Here is a 21,182-nt window from a genome sequence, read left to right on the forward strand (position 1 = left end):
TAATTTGGAGGTGACTGATGGATTTTCTTTTATTCTATTTTTTTAATTTTATTTTTTATTCTATTTCATATATAAACTTTTTAGTATCAGCTTCGCAAGTCTTCAATTTTGGACATATTTAAAATTAAATGTGTCCCTCTGAAGCCACCTGATATGAATAAAAAATGCTCTAATATCTTATAGTTGAGAAGCATGGTATTTTTAAGCCTCTTCATAATCTCTCAGGATTCCGTGTGTCCTTCAGGTAAATTTCTCTGAGGAGGTAGGATTCAGTGCAGGGAAGGAGCCCTCTGTCTTGGTTGCATAAGGTGGAATATGTTTTGCCTTGGGGCCTGTATTCATTACAAGTGAAGAGGCAGAAAAAAATAGAGAATTCTAAAGTAAGCCTAAAGCAGGAAGTATTACAAATTTAAAAATTAATCTTCCTTATTTACGTGACTGTGAAAGTAAATTTTAAGCCTGTTTTCTTCTGTGGCCGATGGAAAGATGGTAGAGTTATTACCAGGTTTGTAAGGAACTTCTTGCTGTGTTGGAGGGGAGATGGTTGCTGGGGCAGAGCGGTTGCACTGGGAGAGCAGGGGGAGCTGGGCTGGGGAGTTGGGTTCTTTGCTCAAGGTAGTCCGTAATGCACCATACCCATCCCTCGGGGACTGCAGCTGTGTAGGGGTGTGACATCTGAGAAAGTGGTGGGGTTTTTTTTTCCTATTAAAGATAGAGGTGTTCCTTTTCCTCCACCTTCTCTTTCAAGATTTGTATCTTCAGTTATCATGGGGCCGGGGCGGGGGGGGGGGGGGGGGGGGCGGTTAATTCACAAGGCGTGACTTTTGGGTGATTAGATGTTAATTTCTTGTTACTGTTAAATCTTGTCTGAGGCTTTGGGAGGGCAAGGTGTAAATTGGGCACCTGGGTGGGGTGATGCTGTTGCTTCTTTCCAGAATCCTCTCAGTGCAGGAGGGCATTTACCTCCCTCCCTCCTTATAGAATCATAGAATTGGTTTGGTTGGAAGAGACCTTAAAGATCATCAAGTCAAATGGTTAACCTAACACTGCCAAGTCACCATGAAACCATGTCCCTCAGCACTACTACATGTCTTTTAAATACCTCCAGGGATGGTGACTCCACCACTTCCCTGGGCAGCCTGTTCCAGTGCTTGATAACCCCTTATGTGTTCCCTATTGTAGAACAAGTTGCCTCAGTACTAGTATAAGCCTAAAATGATGACTCTTTAGAAATCAAATAGGGAGAGGGAGACCCTGTGAAATAAATTGTAAAATGAAATGTCCTTTTGAATTCACTTTTGTCTTTACAATTATGGGATGTGCATTTCCTGCTAGCACTGAAGCAGAGCTAAGACTAATTGTTGGAGTAGGCGTGATTTTGCATCCTTTGGCTAGGTAATGCAAGGGGTAGCCTAGGGATGTCATAGAATCATAGAATCTGTTAGGTTGGAAGGGACCTTTGAAGGTCATCTAGTCCAACCCCCCTGCAGTAAGCAGGGACTTCTTCAACTAGATCAGGTTGCTCAGAGCCTCATCAAGTCTGGCCTTGAATGTCTCCAGGGATGGGGCGTCCACCACCTCTCTGGGCAACCTGTTCCAGTGCCTCACCACCCTCATTGTAAAGAACTTCTTCATAATGTCTAATCTAAACCTACGCTGCTCTAGTCTAAAACCATTGCCCCTCGTCCTATCGCTACATGCCCTTGCAAACAGCCCCTCCCCATCTCTCCTGTAGGCCCCCTTCAGGCACTGGAAGGCCGCTATAAGGTCTCCCCAGAGCCTTCTCTTCTCCAGGCTGAACAACCCCAACTCTCTCAGACAGTCCTCATAGGAGAGGTGCTCCAGCCCTTTGATCATCCTCGTGGCCCTCCTCTGGACCCGCTCCAACAGGTCCATGTCCTTCTTGTGCTGAGGGCTCCAGAGCTGGAGACAGTACGCCAATTGGGGTCTCACAAGAGCACAGTAGAGGGGGAGGATCACCTCTCTGGATCTGCTGGCCACAATTCTTTTGATGCAGCCCAGGATGCAATTGGCCTTCTGGGCTGCAAGCACGCATTGTTGGCTCATGTCCAGCTTTTCATCCACGAGTACCCCCAAGTCCTTTTCCGCAGGGCTGCTCTCTATCATATCATCCTCCAGCCTCTATATCAGCCTATATACCCTGATAATGAGGGTTGTCCCAACCCAAGTGTAGGACCTTGCACTTGGCCTTATTTAACTTCATAGGGTTTGCTCGGGCCCACCTCTCTAGCTCGTCCAGATCCCTCTGGATGACATCCTGTCCCTCTGGCCTGTCAACTGTACCACTCAGCTTAGTGTTGTTGGCAAACTTGCCAATGTCCTCTCTTCTTGTCCCGGGGCTGTGCGCTCTTGGACATCTTGCAGGAAAACTTTCTTCCTGTGCTGCAGTTATCGCACAAGAACCTATTACAAGCACGTTACAAGTGTCTGCTCTGTTAGCGGGAGGCGAACGTGCACATGGTGTATTTGTTTACGGTTGGCACGCTTCCCCAGAGGTATATCAGCTCAGCTGGCTGATGTCATCGGTGGCACAAATAGTTTCTGTGCTGCTGCGGCTACTCCAGTTGTGTCGGGGGGGCTGGCCGCCTGCCGAGCCCCCGGCTGCCTGGTGTAACAGCCTGGCTGGTGGCTGCTGGGGAGGGACAGCACCTCCAGCACCTCGCGTGGGCTGTGGGAGGCTTCCCCTGAGGAGAGCAACCTGCCCTTCATGGAGATGACGTTGTCTGAGCTTTTCATCTCTGGGGCTTGAGCTCGTGAGTCCAATGCCTCTGTTGGAAATGGTGTGCTTGGGGAAGCTCAGATACCAGAGGGAAACTAGTGTCTCAGTACCTACTTGTGCTTCTCCCAGGTACCTGAGCTGAGCTCACTTCTTGGGTGCTTGTCTCATGTCTTCTGTGAGCAAAAAAAGTACAAAATCCTATGGGTAGTGTGCTCTCTCCTCTGTAAATGTATTTACATAGAAACTTGCATCATCCCCATCTTTTCTCTAAGCAGATAGCTAAAGCAGAGCCAAGTGCGATAGATTTCACTATTTTTAAATTGTTTTATATACTTACTTATTTACTGTCCAACAGGGATGGGGAGACTTGTGGTCTCAGATTGTCCTCTGCCACGTAGGTGGCTTATTTCTTCCATTTGAATTAATGATCCATAATTGAGCTTAGTGATCTGAAATACCATCTTCTAATTTAATCAGTACAAGCTAACTGTAAGTTCTTGGGATGAGCTCATACATTTTCTGGAATAACTTTATTGCCTTTATGTTTTTTTGTAATCTGACTAAATTTGTACTGTCAAGATGTTAGGAGAGTGGAAGGATGGAAATTAATACTATCAGCAAAGGCTCTGTTGATAGCTTCTGGATGACATTTTTAATGTGGGCAAGTAGAATTCTTGCCTGTGCCACTCCACCATCTTCCTCCACGTCCTTGGGTTCTGCATATTCTTCCCTGTTAGGGGACATGCTTTGAGTGTATTTGGATTTATGTAAGAAGCTTTTGAACCTTTCAGTGAAGGTGTTATAGCCAAACGTCAAAACATGGCGGTGGGCACTTAAATAATCTAAATACTAATGAGCTTTCCAGCTAGGAAAGTTGATTTATTATGTAGCCTGTGTAGTTTTTAATCATGCTGTAACAATGGCAGTTATTCAGTAAAAACAGTGTCTCTGCAGCATCAGAATATTAACTTCAAATTCTGACACCTTAACCAAAATCAAATCCTAAATTTCAAAGGCAGTTTGACACGTAAAGGGGAAGGGTGTATTTAGAGATGGAAACGATCCATACTCGCTGCAGTGATGCTGCCTGTATTGAAATACTTCTTAAAAGTATATTTTCGAAAGTGTAAGTATCTCTAATTTTTGAGATAAAAGTACGATGTCACTATGCGAGGTCAGCTTTAATGGACAGAGAACTGCCTTTCAGTATCTGATTACATGGAAAGCTCTAGGGCACTAATCTGGTTTCATGACTGTTGTGTCCAAGTCTGAAATAAAGCTATTCTTCTTATTTGGACATTTAAGAGTGTCACCTATAAACAGATTGGAAATTGATTGCCATTTATCTGCAATGCATATAATGTTTGAAATTACTGTGAGTGATTGGGGGGGCTATTTTCTTTTTTAAATCTGACTACTTCAGTAAAATCTCTATCAAGAGCACAGCGTTACTGTACGTCTCTGTACTTTCTGAAGGCAACGGGGGGAAACAGACCCCTTTTCCTATGAAACTTACTTCCAGGAGTGTGGTAGCTGTGGTGTGGCAGAGTGGAGGCACTTGCAATGCCAGAAACTACTCCCTGAATTCTTGAGATGGGCTGGACTTGAGCTTCGCAAGAAACCTTTCAACAGCCTTAGTTCACCAGTGCATTTAGCAATATGGGGACTATATCTATATATATCTACATATATTTATTCCCCTCCCAAATGAAATCCATTTAACTCCTTCAGATGAAGCCCTGAGTTACTCCCACCCTCATTTCAAGCACACTGAACTGATTTTTGTCCTGTCTCTGGTCAGCCATGCACCTTTGATCTCTCTTGTGATGGCAGACAATTTCTAATAGCTGACACAATGCAGCCCTCTTGTCTGCAAACAATTCTGGGAGACGTGTGTTCAATTTTTAGGTTTTTGTTTTCCCCTGACCTTCAAGGTTATATTTTTGGTCTCTATTAAAGTAGTGAGAGGGTGGAGAACAGGCAGTACCGCTCTTGGTTTCCTTTCATTGTTTGTCCTAACGATAAGTGTCCTAACCTTTGGTTTCTGTCTATTCTTTCCAGTGCCTCAGGTGGAGCAAAATATAAATTAATTTACCTTTTTATGAGCTCCATCCTCTAAGTAGAGCTTTTATCATCTTAGGAATGAATACAGAAATACACTTTGCTTCTCTTTTAAAACATAAAAATAATTAAATAAAAAAATAACCAAGAAATGTCTAAATCTGTAACACTTCCAGGGGTAAAAAGCAGAATGAGGGTGAGGTAAGACTCGTTCGCAAGAGTGAAACGGGGCGTATTTGTGATACAGCAGTTCTCCCAGCAAAGACTTCTGTTGCTTTAGGATTCCCTGCGATTCAACAGCTTGTTGCCCTCCCTTTTCACTTGTTAGCTGGTCTTAGAGGAACAATTATAAATGCGAAATGAAAGTTGGCTTTTTGCTTAACAATCTAATGGATTTTAAAAGTTGTCTGACACTGTTATGGCAAATGTAGGTTAAGCAGTCTGGACAAGTATAGATTCAATTTAAGGTTTTAATATCCTTTTCTACATATTAGAACGTTTTTCGTGAGCTTATGAACTGGAAAACTAGGATTGTCACATAAAGACATAACACATCTTACAGCTGAGAGGAAAATGCCCAATTCAAGTTGCAGCTTAAACATCGGCTTTCTTAGAAATGCTTTTTCTCATCTGTTTATAAAAGAGATTGGTTCTGCCAAATGACTGGGAAGTTGAGGACTGTGGATTTTAAGATTTTTCCAGCATGGGAACGTATTTCCTTTAGTCGAGACAAACAAGTTGCACTGGAATGTGCTCATGGTCTGTATCAGCAAGTACAGCTTAACTTAGTTATGTGAAGAAGAATATATACTGTGGTATGTCTGAAAACATGGATGTCAGTAAAAATACCTGGCTAATAAATTTTGGTGCTGTTGGGTGAATGTGAAAGTAGGCTTTCTTAGTGGCAAAACTGTGTTTACTTAAGTATCAACATTATTTTCTGTGTTTAAAAAAAAAAAAGATTAAAGGTTCATGACTGAAGTCAGACTTAGGAAAGTGAGAATAGTGTAAAACGGGACAGGGTTTGATTACAGCAAGCAACACGCTGGTTCTTTCTCTACGCCCAGCATCTCTGCAGAGTGTACTGCCTGTGCCCACGGCCAGCCAGCGCTCGCTGAAAGAAGGCCATTTGAAGGCAGCCAGTGGCCTCAGGCTGGCTGCCTACCTTTTTGATAGCAGGGTCTTTGCTGGGGTGATGGTTCCTTTTTCGGTCATTTTGGAAGATGCGTGGAGTAACAAACGCCTGAAGTCTGCGCTGTGGGGTTGCACAGAAACTCTTATGCTCATATGCGAATGAGCGATTGTGAGCTATAGCAATTAATGATGGCAGCAGCAAGGCCTGACTCACATGTGTTGTTAGTTAGCCATCTATACCTCGGGCAGGTATAAGCTGCTCAGAATAATTGGACTCACTGGAGGGTTTGATGAAACTGAGCCACAGAAATGGTTGCAGGACGCTGCTAAGCGTACATTTCTTCACATGAGCTCGCAGAAATAGTGATGAGCTCCCCATTCCATAACCCCCTTAGCCAGAGTTGGGAAATACGTGCTGGGGTTGGGCACTGTGCCTGTGTGGAGCGGGGCAAAGAGTTAGAAGAGCTCGTTCAACAAATGAACTGTTACATGGGATGAAACAAGTCACTGTAGATGTCTACCTACATTTTCTCCATCAGCAAAATTAGGATATTGCTATTGTAAAACTTCTGTCAAGTCTGTGGTTAAGATCTGCTTCGTAGTGTGCATGCTATTTTTGAAGATGAAGTCCCGCTTTGTTCACGGTATTAAGTTGAGAGCCGGTTCTGAAGAGATGAAATCAAGACTGAAATGTGAACATACGTGAGGTTGTATCCTAATAGATAGGGTAAACCATAGATTGTTACTTTGACGTGGTGTAGCCTTTCTGTAGATTGACTTGGTGTATGCAGTGTGTAACATGGAAGTGGTGAAAGATAATGCAGCTTCGAAGTACTATAAATGTGCTTTGATTGAAGGTGCATAATTCTTGACTCGCTGTAGGGAGGGGGTCAGTGAATTAAGCTGAAACGTAGTTGAAGCTTTCTCTTTGTGCATATGGGAGTTGAAATCAAAGTTGGGAGCAGTGACCAGCCTTGCAAGTTGACCTTGGAACACATACTAAAAAGAGGGGAAAAAAAAAAAAAAAAAAAAGGCATTAAATGTGGGATAACGAGATAAGGGAAAACCACTTGAGGCATAAAGCACAGTGAAAAGCCATGCAGTTTCTTTAAGATGGTTTTAGTATGTAGCTGAAGTGAAACTATTGAAAGAGACGTAATTCATTTTCATTACTGTAGGAGCCAAGATGTCTACTAATACAGTATTTATGTTTGTGGTAATATCTTTCCACCATTGTGTATCTCTGTTAACCTTCTGTTTAAAAAACCGACCAAACAAAGCAAAACAAAAAAACCTCTCAACCCTCCCTCTGTATGGCAATAGTGCCGAGCTGTTTGGGCCAGGATACATGTCTCCTGCTGTGTTAGGCTGCTGAAATACAAAACAGAAAGATCTCTTTCTGAAGAGCAAGTTTAGAGATGAATCTGGCAGATTGTTGGCTCCAAGGCAAATTGAGACTATCGGGGAGAAATTTGTTGAAGGCACGGCTCGGGTGAATGCCCCCTTTCTTACAAGGAGGGTGTTCGAGCAAGAGGACTTGGTGATCGCGGCGCTGATGGCTTTGCCCTGAAAAAAGATGTCCTTTCAAGTCGGCTGTTCTCAGACCATTTACATTCCCCAAGGCCTGGTGTCTCCCAGGGGTTTGGTGGTACAGCTGTGCTGGCACACTTCCTAATGTACTTGTAATAGCGAAAAAACACTTTCTCTGAAGGAAGTTTATTCTGGTTTGACAAGTGAAATGAAATGCAGCAGTAAAAGCATTCTTAGACACTTATATGGGGCTAGAAATACAGATATTTTAACACGAAAAGCAGTTGAAATGTGGAGCTATTTCGACTGAATTGGTTTTCAGCAACCTTTCCTTGTATTTCAGGCAAACCTGCAGATCTGTACAGAGTGAGGGCAGTGAATTCAAGAGGTTAATATTGAATGTTGCATGTGTCTTAGCTCCAGCCTGGAATTAGTCCTTTTGATGTTTGTGCCATACAAACACAGAGGAACGCTCAGCCCCCCACTGACAAATCTGACACAGAAGGGATAGAGAAGAAATGCTTTTGTACTACTAAGTTGGTGGTTTCGAATCTGTGAGGTGGAAGAGAGATTTTTAGTGCTGTGGGTTGAGTATCTTTTAAATAGGCCTGGAAGCAACTTAAGGATTAATCTGTCCCCAAAAGTTTCATAGATATAGTATTACCAGTGTAGGTGTGTGATCCCTTTACAGTGTTTCATACTTTTAATGGGTCCTTGTATATATAGATTCAGTTGTCCTGGAAAAATGATGCTGCTTAGCATACCTCACTCTATTCACTGACCTGATAGGAGCAATGTGGGAGCTTTTCACACATTAATGAGTCCCTAACTGAAAAACGTCGGTCAAAATACTTGACATGTCTCATGCACGCATCTAGATTACTTCAAGACGCATTTTATTGAAAGCATGTGGGAAGAGAAACTCTTCTAGTGCATCCTCAGTTTTGGAGGGGCCAACAGACAGACTAGCTAATGAGGGCAGAACTGAGGGGTGGTGTTGCCGGAGTGGACACTGTATAGATTAATATGGTAGAAAAGAGCATAAGTGGCGCTCAGTGAAATGGTACCCACTGTGGTGAAAGAAGAAAACAGGAATCTGAAATTTATTTGAATCAAGGGCAAAAGAAAGTGTTGCTCTTCAGCTGATGGAAGATAACTCTCAAAATTAGTTAACTGGAAGTTGGAAGGAAGCCCATGTGGGATGTCCACTCTGGAGGACTGTTGGGGATGGAGAAAACTTTGAAGCAGATTCTAGTTCTTTACACGGTGCAGAAGCTCTTAGTGCAGGTCTTTCCTGTTCTCAAAACTGTATGCTGGGGTTTTATCCTTTTTTATGATTAGAGTTAAGAATGTATGGGTGTGTAAACACATCAAGAAGTGTAATGAACCTTCATTTATTTTTTCCTACGAAAACTTTAAAATATTTTTAGGTGACTGTACATTCTGATGTTATGCTGCAGCTGCTGTGGCTTGTGCTTTGTCTATTTGTCAAATAAGGAAACAAAGTCCGTGCTTGTTTCTTTCTTTTTGTAGTCAGATGGTCCTCAGGTTCATCTAAGAAAAGTCTTTTGATTTTTTTTAACAAGGAGTAAAATAGCAAAAGATAATATTGTAATGTTGCATTATTTATGGTGTCTGTAGCTTTGAAAAAATCTTGCGGTGTTAAGACTGCCCCAAAATGAACTGGAACAGTACACTTCTGTAACTCTGATTTCTTACATTGTCTATAAAACAAATATACTAAGCTTGGGACTTGTATTAAGCTCACATAATAAGAGGGGGGAGAAAAAAAAAAACAAATTTCACAGCTTACTAAGACAAGCAAAATCTGTAGAAAAGAGACTGTTGTAATTTGATGTCAGTTCTGCACTAGAATTTTTCACCACAGTGCAGCATTGTAACAATAAACCTCAGTCATCACTGTCTTTGAACTTATCTGACTGTGATAAGCAGTACAGTATTTATTTCTGCCTTTATGTAAACACTGTGCTGCAAGTGGTTCATGACAGCATTTCAATATGGCAAGCTGTGTCATGTGAGGATACTTTAGAAATGCGTAAGTTCAAAGCAGCTGACATTCTTGCATTGAAGATGAAGAAGGTTGTGGCACTTCTCTTAAAGCCAAGAAGCTTCAAGGGGAAGATCAATCTGAATTTGTTAATTTATTTAAGTCTCTTTGTGCCTATTAAAAAGGACAAGATTCTGTCAAGCTAGTTGTATTTTCAGCTAAAAAAAGCAGGACTTAAATGGGGCAAACCAGCTAAACAAAAAAAAAATAAATCAAAATATAGCATGAGATGTAGCTAAATTTGGAGTTCTTAACAGCAAGCAGCTGCTTAAGTAATTAAGGTATATAAGGTGCTACTGACCAAAGCAATTAGTATGTAATTTCATTAATGGTATTAGGATTGCAGTAACAATATTTAAGTCTTTCTGTCCAAATCAAGATTGCGGGCAATTTGTGACATGTACAACATGAGGTTAGAAGCAGTGCAATGTTACGGTGTGTTACAGCACCACTGTCTGAGTGGATGTGTAACTGCGCAAGAACATGTCTTAAACTGCCTCTGTATCTTGTTAACACTCCTAATTGGTATATGTTGCTTGCAAGTTTACATATACGTGCACTTGTAAATTTTTATAAGCTTGTATGTTTGTAAGTTTATATATAAAAAAAGGCTTCATGAGGACTGCTAATTTTTTTGTTTGTCTTTGCAATTCAGTTATGAGTTTACAGCTATTCGCAGCAATAGAGAATTACTCTTTTTGTGTATGTTTTTGTGGTTTGTCCTTAAGTGGCTGAAAAATCCTGGAGAGCTCAGGCATAGGAAGATATTCCAAGTCCTTCTGAAATCTACAGTGCTGCAGATGATGGGTTTCTAAACTGCGAGGTCTGCAACTCAAAGACGAGTGGATGATGTGCCCAGCGACCACAGTTAGGTAGCTTCTATCCTCGAGAATGAGCATAATTATTCTTCAGAAGGTGACAACGAGTTTTAGAGACCAGGTAGAAAAAATACACGTCAGTGAGTGAATCTGGAATATACTGAAGTCCAAATGCTGGCCACCTCCAAGGCAAGGGTGGCATTGCTGAAGAATCAGTTGAGTCAGGCAGCCGAAGCACTGAAGGCTTGCTGCTGGGAGGAACACCAGCGGGTATCGCTACCACGGCGGCTAACCTGTTATAAAGCCATTGAGAGAAGTCCTTCAGAGCGTGAAGGCTTTACAGCAGCACTTGTGGCCTACCTTAAGCTCTGTCCTCTTCACATGTTACCTCTTTTTAGGTCTAGGGCTTTCTAGGTCTATAAATATGTGGGCGTGCTTTTGGCGGAGGAACCAGTCTTTTCTGCTTTTCTGGGCTGTATTTCAGATGTGAAACGGAGCAAGGTGAGCAGGTTGTCTAACCTCTTGCGGACGCTGAACCTGCACCCATGGGTTTTTGGGGCGCCTTTCCTAAGAGGAGGGTTGGGGGGGTGATGTTGGGAGGCACAGAGCTGGACCTCGGGGCCCCGCAAGCTCGTTTGAACGTACCGACGACGTCCTTGTCAGGCAGGGTGAAGGACGTGGAGAATGCCTCCTAAGAAGTGATGGTCTGTTGACAGAATACTCTTGGGGGGCAATGTCTTGTGTCCTGCTCCCAGCGCTGTTTTGCTGGGTGTGCGAGGAGGTGAGTCCAGGCCCGGGGCGTGGGTTGTCCCTACCCACCGCCTAGTGAAAACCGACCAGGTGGAGAAGAGCAGCAGGCTGGCTTCCCAAAATCACGGGGCACCCCTGAGTTCCCGAACTGGGAATGCACACTCCTTGTAGTCAGGCTTGTGGGACTCATGAGGAGAAATGCTGTAATGGGCAAGTTGGTTTTGACTCGCGTCAAGCTGGGGTGAATCTTCTGTGCAGCCCACCTGCGGCATTGGCTTCTGGGGGAGCCTGATCCTGACTTCTTATAACCGGTGTGGTTTACCTCTGGGATATTAAATTGCAAAGGACCACACTTCGAATAGCTGATTTAAAAAAGGAAACTTGGATTTGGTGAGTCTGGAAGAAACGTAAATATATTTCTGTTTTACTTAGGCCTAGATAGATCTAGGCTGAGGTGATCACTCTTCACTGAAGATTTGAATGGTAAATTCAGATTACTTTTGTATCACTGCTGCTCTAGGGTGATTGACTGCAATGATTTGGGTTTGGTGTTTTGTTTTTTTTTCCCAGGGTTTGGGTTGGTTTTGTTTTTTCCAGGGTTTCTTTTTTGGTGGTTGTTGTTGTTTGGCTGTTGGTTTGTTTTTTTGATTTTTGTTTGGGGTGGGTTTTTTTGTGTGTGTTTTTCTTTTGGTTTTGGTTTTTTTTTTTTTAAAGTTGGCTAACAGGAGCTCTTGGGGTCAGTGTAGTCACGGCAGAGGGAGGCGTCGCAGAGCTTTTATAAACACCTGATTTCCGCGTGTGGGGTAGGGATGCCTTCAGCAGTGGCTCCACACTGCCATTTGGGATGCGACTGCAGCAATATGCTCTGCCATCTGGGCATCCGTACGGCGGGACTGTGTGGCGTTCCCTTCTTGTGCAGCCGGAGGTTCGCGCTTCGTTACAGCAGTAATTCCTCACAAATTACCCGCCCTTTGCTGGCAGGTCCAGGGGACATCTCCTTGTTCCTCGCCCAAAGGGACTACGTGATTTGCCGACACAACAGCTAGGCTTGCTCGAAAGGAGAGCGTAAAATAGACAGCTGACTCAAGGACAAAGTATATGTGTGCAGATGAAATTAAATGCATGCCCCAAAACGTTGTTCCTTTAGTAGGGCAAAGAAATGTAGGGAAAGCTTATATCGAGGTGCTGCCAAGGCAATACGAGGACATCAGATGGCAGCCGCCTTGGTCTGTGAAGGGCGGTGAATGTAGGCAAGCGTGCTCGATGTTACTTGTAGAGGTGCCGGGTTTGAAAGTTCCGGGTTGGGGTCTCTTAAAGGGCTTTTTTGACGCAGTGTTGCAATTCCAAACAACTCTCCCCCAGTTTAGTTTCTTGTCGATAATTTACCAAATTGGCAATTGGAGTTAATACTAAACTGTTAAGGCAACTGGTAAAAGAAGCCAAAATTAACCTGGCGTTGACTTTGTTTCTGTTCACTAAACTCTGACTAGAAGTACCTTAAATATGAAATATTCCTGTTGTCTGCCTTGTAAGTACATGGGTCACAGCTAGGTAACTATTATGTGCTGAAAACGCAATCTTTAATTAACGTAGAGGAATAGCTGATTCATTAATTGCCGTGTGCAACTTTTGGAACTTGTATTGCATCCTCTTAAATATGCTTTCTAAGCCAGCAATAAACCTGTTCAAAGCAAATTTTGAACCTCATGATTTAAAGTTAGTAGGATTAAAGGTTAGCTTGGGTATCAAGTGATGAGGTGCACGCCTAATTTAATAATAATAATGTTTCAGCATCAGCTCTGTGGACCCATCGCTTCCTGCAGAGCAACGCTAACGAACTTTTGGGGTTGATCTGACCACTCTTCACTCCAAAGCTTGCTTTAAGTTGTGGTGGAGCGGCCTTGAAACGAAGCCCCCTGACGCAAGAAGCCTGGGGTTTGCTGGCTGCCAGGCGGGGATGTTCCCCGAGCAGGCGGGCGATGCTGCGGCCGAGCAGCCGCCGGCAGTGGTGCCGGAGCAGGCAGGAGCAGGCAGGGCAACGTCACAGGCTTTGGCTGGAGCTACACAGCAGCACGTATAGGAGGTTACGCACGACATTTCCTGGAGCGGGGATAAAGCTTGGGCTTTCTTGGCGGGATGGGAGGGACTAATCCCTGCAGTGGTACTTACATCGATTTGCAAGGATTGTTCAGCTGGGATTATTCGGCTGGGTATTACGGTGTTTAATCAGGGAGGGAAAATATAGGTTCCCTAAAGGAAAGCAATAGATGCTTTCACTGTGTTTTTAACTTTGCCTTTAATAGCTTTAGACTTGTAAGACATGTGGTAGCCCTTCTCATCTGTCTGAATTTTTAACTCCTTTTTGAACTGTGACTTGCCTATTAGTGTTATTTGTGTATATTTGATTTGCACTTTATTTATTTATTTATTTTCCTCTGACACAGGCAATAAAAAAGTTACCGAAGTAAAACTTCAAGATTCATTATGAGTAGAAATGTGTATATAAGAAATGATAGAATAAATTTTGAAAAAGTAATAATTTTCATTCATGTAAGCATAAGGCAAACACACGGTATTTTAAAGCTTTTTATTCAGTTTCCTTAATGTAAAAGTAAGTAATCTTAATAAAAATGCACTAAACCTGACTTTTGCTGTGTCAAATTGAAGCTCTCACTGATACAGGATATCCTCTTAAAGGCATTCACCCGTAAGTATGACTGTCTAATATAAGATGCAGTCTGCCAAGCATTTACATTGTGCTTTGTGAGTTCTGACATGAGTGTGCCTTAATAGCTCAGTAGGTTAACATGGTTTTCCCCGTTATCTGGAAAGATTAAGTGGATTTTCTTTGCTGTTGTGTAGGCTGCACAGACTAGGAGCTGTTCTGCTGCCCGGGTGTTACCCCAACCACGTCCTCCTGAAGAACATGTGATGGTCTTTCTGTAATCATCATTTTGGGATGTATTGCCAGAGTGTTCCATCCCGGTTTTGCTATAGAGGTGATGCACCAAGATTGAAGCATCCAATTAACCTTACCAGGAAGTCTTGAATAGAGAATCCCTGAGTTGCTTGGTCTGTGTGTGTCTCATGCATCCAGTAATGCTCGCTCTCTTTTTCTTTTCCTTTTTTTCTTCCCTGAGTAAAGAAAGGGCCACAATAAGGCTATAGGTGCATGACTGTTCATTGCACAATTATGACTTAAGCTTTAGGTTTTCCTCTGTTCGTATCTCCTTTGTTTCAGGGAAGTCAATCTGGCCCGCTCGTCCTGTGGCGTATCGCGTCCTTCACCACTGCAAACGCTCCGTCCTTCTCGAGGGTTTTTTGAGGATTAGTCTACTCTGATGCCAGGTTTGGCCTTGGAAAGAATACCCCATTTTGCCCTCTGTGGTGGTGCTTCTCTCCTCAGTGTATGTTTTTTCCTATCCTCTGGGTAGCTGAGGCTGTTTTGGGTTTTCTTCTGTCTTGATAAACCCAACCAAACAAACGCTTTCCTTTTAAGATCTTTTTTAGTCTTAAACTAATGAACTAAAAGTAGGTGACATGAGAAAATGATGCAGGGAAACCACTGAACCTAATGTTCGTAGAAGAAAGCTGCAGATGTTACCAGTTTCTTGAAAATTAATCTTCTGACTGGATTTTGTAATCAACTCAGGAATGACAATTTCCCAGAGGTCTACTTAACATTGGATTCTGTTTTAAGTGATCTGTGTACTCAGTATTTACAATAAAGCGGTGGTTCTGCAAGCACTGGCCTGCAAAGAGGGATTTGAAAGGCTGGCAGTTGCTGGTAATTGCTGTTGTCAGGATCTCGTCCATCAGCGATGGCTGGGCAAGGGTGTGTGGTGTGCTCACCCAACAGGAGCCCGTCCGTCCCACTGTCTGTGCAGTCACATGGGGTCAGCTGGTGTCCTATTTGACTTTGGGTTCAAACTTTGACCGGATCCTTGTTTTAGGAATGTATGCAATTTTTCTACATTGTTGGGGTTTTTTTTAAAGATGCAAATTTCCTACTAGAAAATCGGTATCAGGAAGATGGAATCCCAACTCGGTGTTTTTAAATGAGGTGTGGGGGTCTGGAAAGGTGACTGGCCATAACTTACATATTTTATCTTACCTCTTATACTTGTAAGAAAGCTGGTATGTGTATGCCTAACCAGCATTCTAGATGTTTTAGACGTTTTCCTTGGGTTTCAAATCCCTCTCTCATAGAGATGCCATTAGTGCTTCAACACCTGTCCACACCTTAGAGTCAAGTGAGGGCTCAGCAGTGGTGGTGGTGATGATACCCACCTACAGCAATCATCTGTTGAGGCGGCCAACATCTGTCCAGTCCACAAAAGGACCAGTGTGAATCTGCGGTTCTTGGGTTAGAAATGGGAACGTGCACGCTGGGAGGTGCATTTGAATGTTGTCTGTTAATAATTGCAGCCTCATCAAAGGGCAAAAAAACGTTAAAATCTTCTTCAGAGACGTACTTTGCCTTAGCTTGTCTCTGGAATTAAACAAACAAACCCTCCTTATCCACCCCCCTTCCTCCTTCCAAATGCCTAGCTTTCATCATCTTTACTCTTTATGATGTCAGGCGTAAAGCGTGTTAACTGAACAAGAACGGAATTTTCCATTTTTTCTAACCATTTTTCCATTTTTTTTCCCATCAGAACTCCTGAAACTTGTTTTATGTGGTAAGGACTAGTCTGAGGGTACAACTTCATTCCTTCCTGCTGTAGGGAACCTATATCCAGTTGTACCTGTTTCTCGTTAACGCTATGATTTTTTGACTAACGCCTTTCATATGTAGCTTATTTCTATAGTTGTTACCTAGCAACATTAATTTTATTCAAGTTTGTTTGTGTCTTCTATTTCAAGAAATCAATTGGGTGTATTTTAAGAATGTTTGTGGAGTCCAACCATGAACCTTTAGTGAAGAGGTGTTTATCAAGTGAATTCTCTCCAGTACCTGTAATTAATGTACATGCGTTTGGTGTTAGCCCTCCCAGCCTTACTGGCAGAAATGCAATTAGATGCATGTGGGATTTAAAAATTACCCAGAGAATAGTGGAGCAGTCGAGAATTCGCTCTTGACTTCTCTGTGTGGCATTTCAGCGCTTTCAAAGAGCGTAGATGCCCATCTCAATTTCATGCTTTTACCAACCAGCATCTCTGCTTCTTGCCCTTCTTTCTACAGCATGGTCCATTTAGCATTTTGGAAGCTGTACAAGCACTGATGTGACATTTTATAGGCCAGCAACCGTAGTTACAGTACAAAGTAGAGGATTTCACTTAAGCTGATGAACGTTAGAAAGCTATAAAGGACAGGACTCTTCAGTGCAGAGTCCCATAAGGGGACTGACAGAGTACATAAATTTCTGGAGTTCTGGGGTTCAGGCTTGTCAATTTTAATTCAGACTGACTGCCGTGGAGCTGGTGATGTCTCTATGACACAGAGTTGGGTTTGTGTCTTCTACCTTCACTTGAAACAAACAAAAAAACCCTCTAAGCTTCTATGTTCAACCAAGGCAATCTTGATATTTTTATAATTGGCTCTGGCAGCAGACCCGGAGAACAGTGTGAAAGCACAGGGTTTGCAAATGTTTTTTCATGTTGTATTTTTGTTTCTTTTGCAAAACTACAGTCTGTACGTAGTTTTTAGTAAAGTAGGAGGGGAGAGATTGCATAGCATTGGAGCTGGTATTGGGAAGTGGAGGGTGTCATTCAGCTGCAGCATTGCTGTAGAGGTCACCGTGTGTTTTCAAAAAAATGTAAGAAATCTGCTTATTATCACCCGCCTCCTGTTGCATGAGTCTCTCAGAGGTGTAGAAGCTGCCAGGTACTAAACGCACGCAACTGCATCGGGGCTGTAGGTAACTGTTTCAGTGTCCAAGAACTGCGAGTGCGAATAGGCAGCTGGTGCCTGTGGTGTTAGTGGAAGCTGAAGCAGAGTATGGAGGGAGGTGAGAGATTTGTGTAAACACAGCAAATGTAGTTACAAGCTCAGAGGGAGAAAGTAACAGAGGAGTATGAGCGTTACCTAGAGTGGACTGATTTGTGCGTTGTTACAACTGTGTGTTGTCAGCGATGGTATGTTTTCAAAGAGCTTTAGTGGTTGGAATTTCTGAAAAATCCTACCAAAACAGCATTTGGACACGGCACTGGAGGGACATGCTGCAGTGCTCTTGTGCAAGGGATCCCCTTAAATAAGGGGTTATTTCGTAAAAGGGCTTTGTATGCACAGTGCTGTGGTAATCCTCACCTGCGTTTTTGATCATAAACCATGTGTTTTCCACAATACCAAAAACCTTGCAAAACATACTTGCACCGCCAATATGAATCAGAATAATTTACATGTGGTTTTAAGAGGTTTGAAACAGGATGTTGAGGTGGATACCACAAGTATTTTAGGTGTCTTTTTTTCCCTTATAAATTCTCGTTAAGTCCTTGTGATCACTTTGATGTAAATGTATTTTCCCTGTATTACCTATCATTTGGGTAGCGTTTCCACTGTATCATCAATGCAGGATGCTAAGGTATGCTAACTGTACATTCCTTTTCTTTCGCTGTTTATGTCTGTCTCCTTGAGGGTTAATTAATGTGTGCAGGGGGGCCTGCTAACCACTTCGATATCATCTTCTACTGAGCTAAACTTGAGTGAAATCTTACATTAGTTATACCTCAGCTTCTTTGCTTTGTCAAGCTGGATCTTGAACGTGCTGCACTGAAAATCATTTTGGGGAACTGATTGCTAGAGTTAGACTGTCAAATAGGAATAGGTGATCGATGAACAGCTGCCTTACTGTAATGTCAAACACTTGTATATATACATGCTGTTAGGCTTCATGTATCAGACTTACTTGCATGGCGGCACAAAACGAATATAGCCTTCTTACAGATCTGCTGAATTCCTAGTAGCGCTCACATCAGTCTTCTCTGTGAACTGATACGAGGGATAATGCTGGATAATTACATTCTCAAATTAGCAAACAAGACAGAAATTATGTATGTATGTATATGCTTTTTAAAATCCTCTTAAATCACAGCTTGCTTAAGTCCTGTGATGTTCTTCATAGTATTCCTGTGAACTGCAGGCCATATGTACAAGGGAAGAGTGTTTGCTGGGCTGCCATTTAGAGACGTGAAATGCATCCTAGTCTGTAGTCCAAAGCCGGGATTCCTTCCATGTTCAGCTTTTTTTCAGTAAACAGAATTTCTGCAGTGCAGTGAACCCCTTGACAGCCGTGGAAATACCTGCTTTCTTTGGGAGGCTGGCACAGATGAGGCTGAGCAGGACTCATTTCAGCTTTACGTTGCTTCAGAATAAGAGGGATCCTGCGTGGTCCTGTTAGCTGAGCTTGACATGTCAAGGCCAGCAACAACCAAACTAAGAAAATAAGTAAAGATCGGGGGGACAGAGAAGGGCTAGAAGCAGAAAGACAAGTGGGACGTGGCTAAGCACAAATTGAAGTTTGCTCAGGCCTAATTTAGGGGTTATCATCCCTCCTGTGGTATGCTCGAAAACATTCAAATGGTATTCAAAGTGCTTTTGGTTTTGTGGAACGTGATAGCTTAGCTCACTAGCTCAATAGAGGTTTTATAAGAGTTTTCTTCTTTCCTTGAATTGAACTTTTAAATTTTTTCCTGTAATTGAAATAATGATTTACTTTACCAAAAATATTACTTGCAACATCCAGTGGAGCTGGTTTGTGAACAAAGCCAAAGTTTAACAAGTTGTGGGCAAAGAAGCAAAACGAAGTTCAGACAGCTGCCAGTATGTGCACTTTGGTTCTAGTTTGGGAAGGAACATTGCTCTCAGACTGGAGAGAGAGAGGTGGAGGACAGCATCTGTCGTTCTCATTGGCCAGTCTGGCCCAAACCATGACACCTATCCACCACCAGATGTATGTCAGAGCTAGGTTTTGCCAGTGTTTTCCTTTAAAAATGACTTTCAAAAGCAAAAGGCTGCTTGCATGTTTGTTCGTGGAAGTGAGAAGCTAGCCTCTATGCTCTCCAATTGAGAGCTCTTCTTTCAAGAGTTCACTTTCATACTTCTTGATCTTACGGCAGAATTCAATGCAGATGAAGGAAAATAACCTTTAGTATCGCTGGATGCACATGTCTGCAAGACAGCTGGAGAGCTGGAGGCTCCTTAGCTACCTGGAGCTACAAAGGTGCTTCCTCCAGGTCAGTTGCAAAATTCATGTGTGCATACTTAGAGGACCAGTGTGATACCATGCTGGCTCAAAGCCCAGTGATTTGCAAATTTTGCTGCTGCTGAACACCTTTTGGTTGGTTTGGCTTTTTTTTTTTTTTCCTACCTAGGGTGATGTTGATAGAGGCTGTATCTCACTGCTTGGTAGAGAAAAAAAACTTTGAAGGATTGCACTGTAGATGAAATATCCTTCTGAACAGTATACCTGCAAATGGTTCAAGTGGCTTAGAAATCCCATGGATGGCTTATTTGAGTTTTATTTAGTTAAACTCTATAGAGGGCCATCACAAGTAACATACCGGATTACTTGGCAGGCTGAGACATCTGCTGGCACTTCCGAGGTAGGCTACAGCAGTGAGGTTTCCTATTGCGGCGTGCTGAAATCTCTCCAAAACATAATGGTATTTAGTAGTAAATGCTATTGTATAGAGATGAAACTGTATGAAATTCAAGATTGCAGGCTTTGTCTTCAAAAAGCTTAAGGATTTGCGCTCCTGCAAAAGTTTTATAGCAAGACTGAAGACTATTATTAGCAGTGCTGCACCCGCAGAGAAAGGGAGCTGACAGAGGAGTGAAACCAGATTCTGGACTTTAGTACAACATATTATTAGGAAAACTCTATATGCACCTTGTCAGGTGCCTGTCGTGTTGGAAATTGAATTTAGGTGTGTAATTGATATGCTTAAAAGCCTGCTAATGGTAATTCAATGCTCTAAACCATGTACTTGGTTTGCTTGGTCTTTTGCATGAAGTGCCTCATTTTATGCGTATTAGACTTCATATTACACCTTTGTGCCTATTTGATTATTCAGGGATAGCTTGAGCTGACTTTTAATCATTCCTCCAATGTTACAATCATCTGAAAACTTAATGATCTTGCACGCTAATAGCTTTGCCTAAGTTGTTAATAAATTAGCACCCTTGGGGACCAAGCCGTACAGACTTCCCCAGAATGTACGCCTTGACTTTCTCCCCTTTCTGCTTTTCACCCTGCTAAACAATTGCTGTTAGTTGCTGTAATTTACTCCATGACTCTGTGGCCAGGGTCTGTCTTTTATGTCTCCTTCATCCAACCCCTAAGCTTTTACTTGACAGCTATCTGACACCCTACAGCTTGGTTTTGTGGTACTTTAGATGAATGATAAAATTCAAAAGCCTTGTAATTCAGCCTCTCCCTCTTTATACTCCTACTCCTGTGGTTCCCTTGTGATTGCTCAAGAAGTGTTTTCGATATGTCCTCTCCAAATAGGATAAGAATCTGGAGGATGGAATGAAATTTAAATTGCAACTCTGTCTCGAGTTCCCTAAAAATAGCAGGAAAATTATTGTAGACTTTGTCCAAGCAAAGCAAAGTCTAGATTATTGAAAATGCATGAACTAGCTGACAGATGGAGAAGATGGTGTAGCCTAGTGAAGGTGACTCTTAGCAGTAGGGTAGTAGCTGTTTAGTACAGAGACTGAGGGAAATAACCATAAAGAAATGAAAGGAAGAAACCTGTTTGTGGGTTGATGTTTTTTTGTTTTTGTTTTAATACATGTTCAAACCCAGAAATCCTGTGCATACGTTTTCAGTGAAGGCTAAGTGGTTTTTACATTAGTAAAGGGCCTACCGACTTTCTGTGAGGAATACAATATTTCAAGTCATAAAATAGAGCTCAAACGTAGGTACATGACCAGCACCTATTTAATTCTGAGCAGATCTTTGGTTCATCCAGCACTGAGAAGTGGGGTTGTCAGCATCCAAAACAATTGCTGTGTAAATGCTGTGCTCAGACCCTGTTGTGGTTATTGAGGCATGTTGTTGGTGGGCAGAAATTGAGTGGTGCTGTTTCGGATTATAGCCTCAGGAAAGGTGATATTGGTACAAAATCGTTTATG

General features: G+C 42.5%; 1 protein-coding gene across 8 annotated transcripts in view; it reads left to right on the forward strand.

The window, feature by feature from the left end:
* Positions 1-21,182, forward strand: part of GRB10 (growth factor receptor bound protein 10) — a 152,252-nt gene that overhangs the window by 69,591 nt on the left and 61,479 nt on the right. The window contains exon 1 of one of the 8 annotated variants that reach the window (XM_054189900.1): positions 866-19,276. The exons of the other annotated variants lie outside the window; for them this stretch is intronic. The gene's annotated coding sequence lies outside the window, so the exon portion shown is untranslated. Of the gene's footprint in view, positions 1-865; positions 19,277-21,182 lie in introns of those variants that run through there. 8 annotated transcript variants of the gene reach the window in all.

Source organism: Rissa tridactyla, chromosome 2, assembly GCF_028500815.1.
Source record: "Rissa tridactyla isolate bRisTri1 chromosome 2, bRisTri1.patW.cur.20221130, whole genome shotgun sequence".
NCBI lineage: Eukaryota > Metazoa > Chordata > Aves > Charadriiformes > Laridae > Rissa > Rissa tridactyla.